The 16,105-nt window shown below is 29.7% G+C and overlaps 1 pseudogene; it reads right to left on the bottom strand.

The window, feature by feature from the left end:
* Positions 1-3,169: 3,169 nt before the first annotated feature.
* LOC133782420 (nibrin homolog) lies at positions 3,170-11,450 on the bottom strand (annotated as a pseudogene).
* Positions 11,451-16,105: the final 4,655 nt, after the last annotated feature.

Consider the following 16,105-nt stretch of genomic DNA (forward strand, 5'->3'; position numbering starts at 1 on the left):
CATATTCTTGTAAAAAAGTAAAAGAAAGAGATGTTGAGCATGAGGGTTTCAGCAGAAGGTCTTATTTGGTGTTTGATTTCATGTTGATTAAATTTCATGCTAGATGTAATAATGTGATGTTCAATTGTAGGTGAATGTTAGAGTAAGCAGTTAAATGGATAAAAGCAATTTATGAGCATTGTTTACACATGATTTGGTGAAATTATGCTTGTTGTTTTTTTTATAATTTGTGATTATAATGGTGAAACATTGTTTTGAAATGCACATGTAATGCCTCAAGTGCTATTTGATTTTTAAGTAAATAAAAAAACATTTTATTTCACATTTAAATGGTGTTTTTCTCAAATTAATACATGCAGATTTTTTAGTATATTTTATGAAGAAAATATAGTTTTTAATCCAAGTATGTGATTTTGAATGAATTAATAGTTGATGGAATTTTTGATTAAAAATAAGAAATGTCTTTTAAATGAGATAAATAATGTGAGTACATTAAATAAATTATACCCTAAGTTATATCTATGTAAAAGTGATATTTTTAAAAATGTAAATATGAAGTTTCACATTATTATTTAGGTGCAGTTTTTTTTTAAATGAGAAAATATTTTGGTTTAAATTCACTTATGATTTTTAGACAAAATAAATAGTTGTTGAAATTTTGTGTTATTATGCAAAAATAATTGTTTTGTTCCAAATTTAAGAGTCTTGCACCTAAATAATTCAAGTCTTGAATAATATAAGTGAAAATACATTTTTCCCACACTTTAAATTATAAATTCTCACATTTAAACATGATTTTTTTATTAATTTAGAAAATTTATTTTCTAAAGGAAACTAGAAATTTATTAAGTATTTCTAAATGGATATAGTGGAACTTATATTTTATTTTCAAGATTGTATAAAAATACTTTATTTTTATTTTAAACTATTGGGCCCAAGTTGCATGTTTTCACAATACCCCACTCAACATTTCTCATACATATACATACACATATTACTCATATTGTTATTTATATATATATATATATATGTGTGTGCTTATTACTTTCATTTATTTATATATATATATATATATATGCATAACACTGCTTATATATGTGCATACATATACGCATATTATAATGAGATATATTTTGTATTATTGTTATTTTATTTTTTGTATTTTATATTATTGTTATTTGCTAATTTAAGCTATGATTTTTTTATCCTAGGATAAAGATTTGCAATTTGGCACTGTAAAAGAAAATTGAGAAATATTGCTTGCTTAAATTATCTACTATGATAAATTAGTGTTGAAATTATCGAATATTTTGTGTATATTTGGTATATCATGAACATATTGGTTGAAGAGGTTTCATGAAGGGATTCAAACAAGAGAATATATGGATGCTATACAACCATATGAGTTTCTTGAAGAAGGTAAATAAAATGACTTGTTAATATTTTTATTTCTTTAATTCTTTTTATTTTCAATAAACTTGTGTAAGTTTTATTTTTGAATTGTAGACAATAAACTTAAGGAGAAGGCAACAACAAAGGAGAACACCAAGACACCCATTTCTCTTGTTGATTGATGGTGTTGGTTTTTGATCATGTGAGTGACATTGCAAGAGAAGCATGGGATAACATTTCAATGCAATACTAACAATTATTAAAGCATAAGAATGAATCACTCTAGGAACCATAACTAAAATGGGAACTTTCTCATGCGACATGAATTTGAATCAAATGAAAAAATACAAATACTTTTTTGTTGATGTAGAACACGTGTATATCAACTAGTGTTTTATCCTCCTAACCCACCATCTTCCATACTATGGTTCGCACAAAAAGAAGGAGACTGGTGGATGTGTATGCTATTTGGTAGGATACACAAGAACACACTTTTGAATCTCAATAAATGAGAGAGTGTTCATCTCACATTACAGAAAGAACAAAGTTCTCTATTTTTCTCTCTTGGAAAATAATGGGAAAAAGCATATGATGTCTTATCTTTTATCTTGATGTTGTGTTCTATTTATATAACAATCAAAAGAATACCTAGCCCTAATCTCATTAGGCCAATGTGTGGGCCACAATCCATTTGGACTGCGGTTGGGGCCAACTACAGGTCTATGGGCCCTATGATATTTTATCCCTAAAAAATGCTATTTGTTAGACAGTTATCATGTTATATTATGCTTTATGCAATTATACCACAAAAATAAATATTATTAAATTAATTTCAAATAAAAAATTAATTTCACAAATAGTATTTTAAATATTATTTCACAAATAATATTATTTTGTGAGATTAAAAATATTACTTTATATTTTTAATTATTTCCTTTTAATATCAAAATCTTACCTATATGTTATCGAGCTAGTACGAGGACAGTATAAACCTGAAGTTCTAAGCTCCAATAATTTATTTAATTTCACAAACTCTCAGTTCCATTAATTAATTTATTAACTATAAATTATTCCACTAGAAAATCATAGTTGAACTCTCATAACTATAATCTTATATTATTAGAAGCTACAACTATAAAGTCGTCAATTGATTTAGTCATTGCATGAGTTATGACCCTCGGCTAGTTGTTCATAATTAGAGCTAGGTTTTAACACTGCAAGAAAAAATTCTTTTAATAACACCGAAAATGTGTTATCAAAACATACCATAACACTTTTTGACGTGTTAAGACCGACTATGTTATCGTAGGTCAGGGTAGTTCACATAACACTTTATCATTGTTATACAGATGTGTTATTATACTGCCAACGATAACACACTTTCTGTGTTATTTTAATACATAGATAAGTGTTTAATTATGTTATTTATAGTCAATTATATAACACATTTCAATACTTATAAATTTGTGTTATACTACACTTTAGTATAACACATTTTTTGTGTTATACTACACTTTAGTATAACACATTATTTGTGTTATATAATGAAGTTTACATAACACAATTCTTTGCATAAAAAGTGTTATTGTAATAGATATTATAACACAATTTTCATATTATTTTAATATTTAGATAAGTTTAAATTCTCATTATATATTTTATTTATATAACACTAATTTATTCTATTATATTTTATTTTTTTTTATTTAATTAAAATTAGCTTTCTAATATATACTAGCATCATCAAATGAACTTGATTTTCAAATAACAAAAAGTAAAAACATTCAACATTGTATTAACAATCCACAAATTAGTTTAAAACATTCAAAACTGTCATCAACAACAAAATGTTCTTTAAGTATTCAAGGAGTCTTAAATAATCAACATATTGAAAAGTTATTACTTTCAGCCCAAAATATTCTATAGCTGCCCAACACAAAGCCTTCAAAATTGAGTTACAAAAGCATTTAGAATGATACTATTATTTCTAGGGTAGATCCATCGAATCTCATATCTCATAAGAGGAGAATAAGTTCCACAGTCCTGAAGGGAAATTCACCTTCTAGGCTACAAAAAAGACACCAAATAGGACCAGCAACAAAACTTTCTCTGTCCCAAAACTGACTGCAAAGTGATTCTTGAAAAATTTTAAGCAATAAATCCAATAAAAAAACTACGAAGAAAAAGAAAAATGTCAAATTTAATAGAACCACCAATGAAAAATCAACAAAATAATCAATAAATGACCCTGAAAGACAATCATTATGCAGCCAATACATCCTATGATCCAAATATCTATTGCAGGAGTGTACTGAAGACAAAAAGTAGAGTTCTTAGACTCTTAGTATTAGAAAAAAGTACTAAGCAACCATATACTTTTTTTTTTTTTTGAAATCTAAACACTAAAAAATGATCTTCATTATGAACGATCATTATTCAAGACAATAATTAGAAAACAAACCAGCAAAATAAAAAAACAGCAAGCAAACAAATTCTGTAGTCTGAGAGCATAGCATTAACTAAAATAACTGTACAACCTGAAAACCAAACATGTACAAGATCAGAAAACAGGACAACCCTCCATAACAACCTGGAAATGTTGAAGGGATGGCCAGTTGAGTCAAAAGTATGGGAAGAAATGATTGGGAACTTCTTGGCTTCATAACAATTAGACCAATAAGCAATGGGATTAACTTTGCCAAAACGAAACAAAAACAGATGCAGTGTCATCTGTTCTTGGCTGCTTTAACAAAATACTGAATGGTATGACATGCAATTCAAGAAACAGAAACATCATTTTTTTAGACACAAATTCATTATTTGTCACCTAAAAAAAGGCACCAACCCAACAAGGGTTTTAAAAGAAAACAGGAGCAAAATATTTTTAATGAGTAGTAACAACCTGTGATGCTAAACAGAATTTCCTGGTATGTTGTGCGAACAATACGTATAGAGTCTATAGACCTTGTTCATACTACTTACACTATTTCATAAACATTTTTTGGTGGTGATATGGTTCTCTCTCTATTAACATCTTATAAAATACATTGAGGCAAAGTCACAACTGATATTTATTTTTGGTTTTAAGAGCCATAAATGTGCATTGGCTAGTAATGATTAGAATCAATATCAACATGTTCCTGAATAATAACGCCACTACTTAAATTTCTTTCTATGAAATAAGATAGAGGTCGTGAACAGTTATAACTGCAAATCTAAATAAATCATGCCTAACAAATGAACAAACTCCTAAACGCTTGTACATGCCTATATGATTTGAATGATCAATGTATGAATAATCAATACAATTTAAACAAGAAAATACAAACAACAATAACTACCAGATAATCACTAGTGTTTTTATTAATTATACCATAAGTTTGATTAAGACTATTCAAGTGTGGATTTCTTCTAAGAACTTGTTTGTTATTATAATGATTAACCATTATGTGAAAAAAGATAGATATTACATGGGCATTGATAATGATAATTCATAGTCATACATTATTGAGTCCTTGATATGTGCCTCTACATTAATTTCACCTCATTTTGTAACTTTTTCCACATCCTTTTTTCATATAAAGCTAAATTATAAATCAAACTAGCTTTTTTTTTTTATCAATAGCTTCATAGATATGCTTTATCAAAGAAAGAAAGTTTTTTTTATGATAATTATGAGAATTCCTTGTCTTATAATTGACCTTTAGGATATGAAGAGGATAAGTCAATTTCCAGTAAAGTTTTAATAATAGTATGTAAATAAATCTTGATTCAGACTAGGAAGCAAACACTTGAAAAAGGGATTACTTTTAGCCAAGATTAGTAGAGGTACAATACTAATTTTACCACATTTCTGGAATCTATACTATGCTAGGGAAAATCTATTTATACTATCACTAAATTACATTTAGAACATAAACACAAAATTTCGTTTATTCTCTTAGCCAACTATTGGTGTTTTCCATCTAAAGTGAAAAGCTAATTAATATCAACAGAGGAATATGAAATAAAAACATGAAGAGAAATAAATAATAAAATCCACACATATTAGATCCTTCAAATATTGTATAATATTTTTAAAAAAAAAATGCTAGAAGTGTCAAACAAGGTTGATGAATTGCAGAGATGAGTCAAATAAGGTGAGATTTACAATAGAGCCTCTGAATACTATTCCAATGAATGGCAGAGATGAGTCCAAGACTTAAATAAGTCATTTCATCAAATGTTAGCAATAATGAAGATAAAATTTAAGAATGATTTACTTCTGATTTTTTCTCATTTTTCAATTCGAAGGAAAATTACAGTGATTCACAATAGTGTTATTTTATTCATAAAACGTTAATTTTGCTAATGTAACACTTATGCAAACAACCCATCGACTAAACTATTTAGGCTCCTACTTGAAAAATACATATAATTTTCAAAAGATTAGATGTAGAACCCACCTTGAATTTTAGATGGTATGTACTCCTCTGATAAGAAGGATAATGCACGCACAGATAATGCTTCTATCTCAAACTTCACTCCTCTTTGCAGCATCACCTCTAGCTCCAGTCTTTCAAGTTAAAAGAAACTATTGTACATTATAACAATCATAGCCAGCTAAAAAAGGTTCGCATCAGAAAGCACATAGAGTTTTACCACAATTCCACACATAACAAATGTACAAATTACATTAGTAAAAAAACAAAAAATTATGCAGAACATAGAAGGAGAAATCAAGGGTTAGCTACATAACAGAAAGTTAAAGTACAATGCAATATAGTAGTTGTGGCAACCATGAGCAATTGTTATATGTTATTTAATATACGCCAAAGATAAATAGATAAACAAGAAAATATATATAAATATAACCCATTAATTTTTGGAGTTGATATAACATATATTTTCAAAGCTATTTTTGAAAGAAATGTGAATCTGGGTCACTAATGCAAAACAATAATACAACTAACAACCAAATAAAATGAAGAAGAAAGAAACATGACTCAATCCAAACAAACCATGATATCATATATGGCACGGGGAAGAATATACATAACCCTATAAAAGACACTACAACCAATTCAACAAACCCAAATTTGACACTAAGTGGCATGGCAAAGAAGATGCAGAAAGGTCATGTATACACCAAAAATGAGTATTAGTTGACTTGGAATAATTACCAGCCAAACTAAAAGCAAACAAAAAGAAGAAGAAAACAATGGTTGAAATACTCCTAAAGAGATGAGATAACAACAAGCTAATAACAAGATATAATACAGATTCTTTACGAAATAAAAACCATAAATGTATAATATGGAGAGAAAAGTAAATGACGATAGTCGTTTTTTTTTTATAATGGGAACCAAAAACGTGCATGCAAGTGAAAAAGTTTGGTAGAACAAACCAAAAAGAAAAAAACAAAAATAAATTAGATGGATATGCAAATATGCATTGATCTTCAAGGACAAAATTATAAATGTCGACACTGAGAGTACTAAGTAGAAAACTACGCACTGTGCACATCTCTCTCTCGATAAATATATACATTTATACATATATATATATTGTAAGAAATGAGAACTTTAATAAACTAATGAATGGGAATAGTTATATAAACCAATATAAAAAAAAGTAAAATCTATAAAGAGGAGAAATTTGGTGTAGGCATAGAGACGGATAAGAATTTTTCTGTATGTGTTCTCTTGTACAGATATAAAGAAGTGCTCAAGAATTATCATTAAAAGACAAATGAATTTCTTATAAATACTGTCAGCCTTGAGAAATCTACATTGGAAACAGCGAATGTTTTATAAAATCTTTACACAGAAAAAACTTGCTTAGCAAAACAATACTGCCATGGAAGTGATAAAATCTGACATATACATATCAAGTGATTATTATATATATTGCCTAGTGTTCTAAGGGAAGAGATATAAAAAAAAAAGTTGATTATAAACAAGAGATGCAAGAGAGTATCTTTAATAAAAAGAGAAAATCGTATACAAAGTAATAACAGGATATGTAACTGCAATTATACTAATTTTACCAGTTTATTCTAACCTTTTCATAGCCATTAAATTAGACACATCAGAGAACAGTTTATTCTAATTTTACCACTTTCTATACCGCATTAAATTAGACACATCAGCTTTAGCTTAGTTTGAGAGCATTCTACTCTCTACCAACAAGAAACCCAAGGCCATTGACTTTTGGAAGCATTTGATCAGCTACAGCAATAACTTGGGCAACAATTAACCAAATGAGCAGAGAATTTACTTTTTGTAAGAAACAGAAAATTGTTGGAAAGAGAGACAATATGCAAAGCTGTAATTTATATAAACACATGCAAAACAAACTCACCGCAAGGTGATATCAAAATGGATTGATCCAACGTCCCAGTTAAAACGGCACGCATCAAGTCTATTTCCTTCACACTAGATACTTTGAGTTTATTGAAGCAATCAAATTTGTAGGGTGACCCTCCAGGGATGACACAAACAACATAATTGTTCTCTTCATGCTTCGATTCCTGAAAAAATTCATTCAAAATGTTTCAGATACTTCTGAAAGATGGGATAAGTTTGAACAATGCGAAGCATACAACCCTACTTTCTAGAAAGCAGACGCCAAATAAAATAATTCCCACAAGTTTTTGTTTATTTTAATAAAAATAGGATAAAAATACTTTTAAAAAAAATCAACAACAACAATTAATATATGAAGCAAAATAGGCTTCCTTAAAAGAGAAATCCATACTTGGCTGCTTGAACTAAACCCTTCAATGGAAAAAATCTTTGCTCCAGTTAGTTCTAAGAGGGACCACAACTGATTCCGATATTTATACTGTATTTGTAAGCAAGAACAAACCAAACAATTGAAATTAGATTGTAGTGATTGTGTAGTTTACACAAGAATATACATCTTGAAGCTTTTAATCACATCTTGCCCTAAAATTTAAAAATTATTATGATTGTAGTTGACCCTCCTGCCTGTATGATTTGAGTGGATTATTGTAATAGGCATACTCAACTATCAACACAAAAGTTATAATGTATGCACATTATATATATATAGTCTTCTTAGAGATTAAAGGGAGAGCCAAAAGTTTACACTATTTATCGAGTCCAACACAAACGTGTATCCTTCCATACAGTTTTCATGAGTTCCCTGGTCTGCAAGTTTGACTGATACACCTTCCGCAGAGAGAGTTGGAGTATGGCTGATAAAGACCCGAAGTGATACTTTGATTAGAGTGATCATTGCAAATCTACCCAGAATAGTCAATATCTATAATAAAAACTTACTTGCTGCAGCTAGGGATTTCATTGCAAATCTTTTCTTCTGCAACTCTCTACAGAAAAATCAATACAAAAATAAGAAAAAGTTAAATAAACTATAGTAACATTTTTTTAATGTACTTATAAATTTATGTAATCAAATAACATTTCAAACTGAATATAAAAAAATATTTGTTTACCTCGACCCAGCTAATCCGAACACAAGCTTTCTTTGCCACAATAGCATCTAGTAACTCTTCTCTAAGAGGAGTCAGCTCATCAACAAGTACATGGGTGCACTTTTGATCGAAATTGTAAGTAATATCAGCACCTAGGATCAAAGCAGAAGATACCAAGTAACTCTCACTTTATGTGCTAATGCCAAGCAGTAGATGGAATCAAATGGGGTATCAAGAAATATTATGTAATGTTTCTAATCACGTGTAAAAAATCAATAAAATTACTTAAAGACAGGATCCGTACGAAGTCTGGTGGCCAAAATAGATTGCGTAAAACTAGACTAACCTGATTAGTTTACTTATAATGATAAAAATAGAATACAAAAAGTTAAGATGATAAGGTACCATCTTAATGCTTACAACCAAGTACTCCAATAGCTAATTAAATCAGAAAAACACAAGTCTTTAATAATTTAAGACTAAAACATCCAACGAACCACCCATTTATCTGTAATTCATTCTTGCCCTTTTTTTCTAGGTGATTTTCCATCCCTTCTTTTTGTGCGTATGAATTATAATTGTCAAGAAGTATACTATTGAAAAACTCAGTTCAAATGCCAACCAAATTCATGTTTAACACAAAGTACATGCCAAGCTACTGCATAAGGTTTATACTAACTCACAAATCCCACGACTGTGTTAATATTCAACAGCAGAACCAACTACAGAGTCAATACTTGATTTGTAAAGTTAAAGGAGTTGAGGTGAGGTACTGAGGTGCATACTAATTTATTAATTTAAAGAAAGATCATATAATGAAGTTTTTATTTATGATATTGGAGGCTTTCTACTTTATCAATCTTTAGTTGAATTTGTTAATTGCTCTTTGTAAGCACTAAGCATTAGGTTTCTCTTATTAGTTTAAAAATATAATCTATAGTGGCAATAAAACTTTAGAGACCATTGATATCCAGCAACCGATAAATTTATTAGCAGCAATATAAGGACATTTTATTTCAAAGGGAAACAAAATTTATTATAGGAAAAAAAAATCAAAAATGAAACTTTTAGCAACTAATGTACCTGGTATAAAAAAGTTGCTAGCAGTATTTATTCACTAACCTATTGATGAAAGCTTATCTTTAAGGGGTTGATTCGCTTGGTTGGGCTCCAAAGAGTAGACCCAAATAATTAGTGGAACAAAAGAAAACCTGCCAATTTGTACACAAGAAATATGCACATGTAATTAAATTTTTTTGCTTGTTGATTCTGCTAAAAATACAACAGTAAATATAACTACATCTAGACTATCCAGCGGCAGCTAGGATTCAAAGAGACAATAATGTTGATAAACTCACAAGTTCCTCAAAAAACTTTCCAACTTAATCCATCCAAAAAAACTTTCCTACTTGTTGCTTTTGACAATAGCGACACTTAGAAGAGCAAAAAACAAGGGAGATAAAGAAAGAATACATGTACGTTGCATTACCAGTTCCAAATGAAATCAGGTTCCCATCTGTTAAACTTGTTTCTTTTCATGGGAACTCATGGACTTTCTCCTTTGACCCAAGGCTCTTGTTAATAAATGTTCCTTGCTTTGAGCAATCTTTAATTCGAACTTTGTTGGACAAACTAGAAGTCTTCAGGGGATTAGCAGAAGTCATCTCCTCAACAAATATTTCTGCATGTACCCGAGAAACACCTTTGTCCTTGGTGATAATTATATCACACCCTATAATGACATAAAAGGCCATACATAAAGTTTTCATTTAAAAAAAAAAGAATAAGAATAAGAAAAAATAAACTTCGTATTGCAACATTCTCATTTAAGGGATGCAGAGTATTTTCATATATTTTTTTTTCATCACTCTACAGTTTGTCATTTACATTGTTTTCAGGACAATCATTATACACTGTGGTTGTCACTTTCATGACTTCATATTGCAACATTCTCCTTTAAGGGATGCGCAATCATTATACACTGCAGTTGTCATTCTCATGAAAAAGAAATAAAACAAAATAGATGGTGTATTGTACCTTTGCGACCCACTTTGAACGACCCTTTGCAGTGATATAGTATTTATTTTCACCTGTTGGGTTAACCATACTTGGTGATTCAGTAAAAAACTAAAGCCAATATAAATAAAACATAAAATCAAAAGAATAAAGGTCAACCAAAATCACTGTAAACATTGCATTTTTATTAAAGCAACAAAAAGTTAAATAAAGAGAATGGGAGATCCAGAGTTAGATAGAAGGCCACAAACCAAACTATCAAATCACAAAGAAAACCCAAAACCAGGAGACAAAACAAAACCGCATCCTTCAACTGAAATTAATTGCAATAGAGGGTAAGGGTATCCATCTAAAATCTCTAGGATTGATTTTTTTTTTCCTTTTCTTTTCTTTTGTCGAAAGGGAAAATGGGCGGTGCCTCTCCCATTCCCAATACCCTTTGATCTTTTGCAACCATACCGATACACAAATTTGAACATAATATTTCACAGAAAAATGATAGCAGCACAATTCACAAACTCATAAACACAACACCATAAACAAAGCAGCATCACAAAATCATAAAAATATTTCACAAAACCACTAAGGCACAAACTTGGGGATAACAAAAATAAATAAGAAGACAGATGGGTTCGTCAGAATTGATACCGATGCCTGTATAGTCGACGGTGGCGAACTGGTTGCGACAGTGGCAAGTAGCTTCGGTCCGTTTGCGGGTCAGTGATCAGATTGGCACGTGAGGGATCATGACAGACAGAGGTCGCGAGAGGGTGAGATGAGACTTGAAGAAGAAAAGTGCGAGTGTGTGAGATGAGAGCCTGAAAGAAGAAGACAATGCTGGTGTTGATGATGACCAGAGCGACGACTATAAAAGATTAGGCCAAGAGGAAAAAGAGGGAGAGAGAGAGAGAGAGTGGCGCACCGTATGGAGTGACGAAGGAAGAAAGAGTGAAAAAATGTATAAGTGGCGGGCTCCCAAAAAAATTACCGCCTTTCTCATTAGTATTATATTCATGTGTTATGAAAAGGGGTATTTGGTGTAGTGTAATCTTTGTTAACCCTCTAATTATATTTTTCTCAATTAATTACATTGATAATATAATGAACATTATTCTATAAATTTAACTACAGAAAGTCATAAAAGCACAAATATGAATTCTTTACTCGCATCAAGATTGAGGTTAAGTCTCAAACGACCATTGATTGATGAAATGTTGAACTTCTATATTTTAATGTAGATTATCAGAAATTCTTGTACCTCCATCTCTTTGTGTCGTTATACTTAACAGTCTGGATAAAATGCTCTGTCTTAAAAAAAATCTAGACCGTACTCATAATTTATATTGAATAAAGCTCATACTTTATTTAGTGATTACAGACAATTTTCATATTATTATCCTGAATTAAATCCTCTTGTATATATATTATTATACCTATACTTAATTCAAGACCATATCAATAATATTAGATCTTCATGATAAATGACTTGTATAATTAAATACAAATACAAGTGCAAAATATTAACTTTATTTAATCAACAATAATCTTTCATATAGAAATACACTTTAAGGGCACAAATCCCAATAGATAGAATCAAGCATTTCATTTATTTTAAATTTCTACAAACTATCTAGTTGCAATAATGGATGACTATAATAATTTTAGGACTTGTGTTTGTAATTTTGATAACTATAATGTTTTGGTTTTAGTAGTAGAAACTAATTAGACATGATTTTCTTCAATTTAGGTTTTAAATTGATCATATTTTTTTATTATGATAAACTTGACAATTTTTTTAAATGGGTTATAGCACAACACAACCTGACCCAACCTAACCCTTATTGTAATTATTAGGGTTGGGAAATATATTAAAATGTTTTAAATGGTCTATATTTCACTAAGCATATGTAATTAGGTTGGCTCATTCAAACACCCTCAACCCGGCCAACCCAACCCATGTTCAGCCCTACCAACAAGCTTACTTTTTAGAAATCGTGCTACATGTGATAAGTGCAAATTTTGATCATATATTTTTTATTTGTTTAGGCTTATAAATTTTTGGTTTTTAATTATTTTAATGATTTTAATTTTATTTTTTGTATTTTGTGATGTTCGTGCTATATATAATTTTAGTAGTTATAGTATACATATATTAATATAAAACTAAATTGAATTTGAATTAATATTTTTATGGATTTAATTAAATATATTGAAGCGTCCTCACATTTTACTTAGCTAGGTAGTAGTAGTAGTAGTAGTAGTAGTAGTAGTAGTAGTAGTAGTAGTAGTAGTTGTAGAATTTTAGTTTTCGTGGATAATGGTCAAAACCGGGATTTAGTTAGAAACTCGTAGAAATAGTTATGGATTTTATAAGTTTAACCTATGGTTTAGAAATATTAATTTTATCGTAAGGTTTGAGTAATGAATGTAGTCTTAAGAATATTATTTATTATAACCTAAGGTTTAGTTAGATTAAATAAGAGTGTAACACTTGTCACAAGTATGTTTATTAAGGAATTAAGTATTTTTGATGAATAGTTTAATTAAAAGAAAGATCTAGAAGCTCTAGAACCTTCCATTATCTGTTAGGATCACGTTTTACTCAGTCAAAGTAGTTTTAATCAATTTCAAATTATCCTGAATTTTGCAAAAACGTGTTTAAAATATCAGTGTATGCCGATATATCGTAGCTATAAGGGCCAATATATCGCCTATAATTGATACGGAAAACACGTCGACTTCGCACGAATGAAACCACAGACCCTCGATATCATGGTAGGGGTGATATATCGCCTACCCTAGGACATATATCGGCTCCAATTATCAATTTTTGAATTTTCGTAGAATTCTGAACTAGAAACAGCCCTCAACAACCTTCACTCGGTCCTGAAAGTTTTTGACCGAGTTTTGGGCATCTGTTGAGCAGATAATTCAAATTTAATCATTTTTCATCATTTATTTATTCATTTTAAAGGAGTTAGTTTCACTCCTTGAACTCTATAAATTCGACCCTTCACTCAGCCATTTCATTCATCATTCAAGCACAGTTCAGAGCCTCTAAGCTGCTAAGATTATTCTAGAGAGAAACACTAGGGTTTTGGGATAAAGCTTTCATATATAAAGCTTTTATAAACACTTGGAAAGTAATTTTTTGTGTGATTTTCGGTGTTCGAGGTATAGATCAAGGTTCTAAGCTATCCAAGGTATTCATTATCTTCAGGTTTAGTTCACTATAGTTTCTATTATTCTTTCATTTTTCTTCAAATCCTAACTTGTGATAGTGACTTTTGGTTAGGTGTTCAATTCCTTTGAAACATAAGATTTTTAGTAAGTTCTGATCTCGATGGTTTAGATCTTCTCTTCAACTTCATTTCTTTAGAGACTTATGGTTTCTTTATGTTTGGTTTTAGGAGTTTCAATCCCGCTCTTGTCTCCAATATTCCAGTTCTTGGAAAGGAAAATTAGGTAGTTTTGTATTATGACCTAGTTTGCATAGTTTATGATATAGTTTATGTTTGTATGACCTAACATTTCAGGTACAATAAAGGGGTAAGTGTGTCTGGACCTAAGGTGTCCAATGATGTATGACGGACTATGTCCGGTAGGCTCGGTTGCCAAAACTTTATGATAGACCTAAGTGATGTCCGGTGTATGACAGAGTTTTGTCAGGGGCTTAATTGCTACCCTTGTATAAACACTTATATTTTTATTATATCTGACTTGTTATTATGACCCATAGTTATGAATATGATTTATGACCTATGACCCATAGTTATGAATATGATTTATGACCTATGACCCATAGTTACGATTATGACTTATGATCTATGATTTATGATCTATGACTTATGACTTATGACCTATGACTTATGACTTAGAGTATGATTTATGATTTATGACTTAGATTATGATGTAGAATTATGACTTAAGCTATGATATGACCTAGAGGTTTGTGTTTGTATGACTCTTGTGAATTTATGTTATGTTTGATTATATGACTAACTTTTGTTTGTATTTTCCTTACTGGGCTTAGAAGCTCACTCCTTATGATGTTGTTATTTCAGGAAATTAAGGATAGAAAGGCCGGTGGCAAGTGGGACCTAAGAGCTTCGTGATGTACTCGTGGGGACCATATAGTCGGGGAAGATCAAGCGGGCCTATTTTTTTTTATTAAAACATGTTTATTTTAAATTTTTATTTAAATGTTGCTCATATATATGTTAAAGACAATTATTTTATTTTTGTAAGAACCACGGATCCATGTATGTATGTATTTATTTTCATGTTTTTATTCAATAAAAGAGGAATATTTACAATTATGACCCAACGCTATGTTCTCGGTAATCTATGAGAAATTAGGGCGTTACGTATATTTTTAATTTGGAAATATTTAATTTTTATTTAATTTATTTGGTTTTATAGGAAAGTATATTTTTATGAAGAAAATAAAAAGTTGAAATCTAAACCTGAATTTGAGCAAGAGTTGGAGCTGAAACTTCATGTCTGATTTTGACATTGTTTCATTCATATTTTGGAAATTCTGCCAGATTTAAAATTTTTATATATTTTTCTTATCTTTCTACGTCATATTGAATGATCCAATTCCAAGTTATATCGAGAGAGATATGACAAAAGTACTATTAGCTGCGCGGAAAAAAATAGTTTCTTGAGTAATACGAAAATAATAGATTCAAACTCTAATTTTGCAACAAATTGGCGATATTTTTACTCCAAATTCGAAAATTGGAGATATCACATCGGTATTGAAAGAAAATTAATATCTATTAGTTTATGTTTTAGATTTAAAATTTAAAATTTTATTCTTATTAGTTTTAGTTAGTATGAGACTATTATAAATAGAGATATGTCTCTATTTCAAAACTAGTCTAAACTCTCTTAGAGAGATATTCTTTTCTACATTCTTTTTCTCTTAGTAAAGTTTATGCCTTTTATTTAATTATGCTTTACTAAGTTTTTATTTAGTTAAGGATGATTTCAAAGCCCTAAATATGCTTTCTTTTATTTATTGATGAGTATAACTTCTTATTTCCATCTATATCAAATTGCTTCTACTATTCTAATTGAATGCTATGAATCTTGTGATATCTTGGTTAGACGACTGCTAATTAGGGTTTTGTATTATTCTACTATCATCTTAGAATTTCTATTCACCTAATAGTCTGGGATTCTAAGTAGAGTGATAAATTGCAATTAAGTATTGTGACGAGTATTTTAATTGTGATGAAGAATATATCATAG

Source organism: Humulus lupulus, chromosome 6 (genome assembly GCF_963169125.1).
Source record: "Humulus lupulus chromosome 6, drHumLupu1.1, whole genome shotgun sequence".
In the NCBI taxonomy this organism is placed as follows: Eukaryota; Viridiplantae; Streptophyta; class Magnoliopsida; order Rosales; family Cannabaceae; genus Humulus; species Humulus lupulus.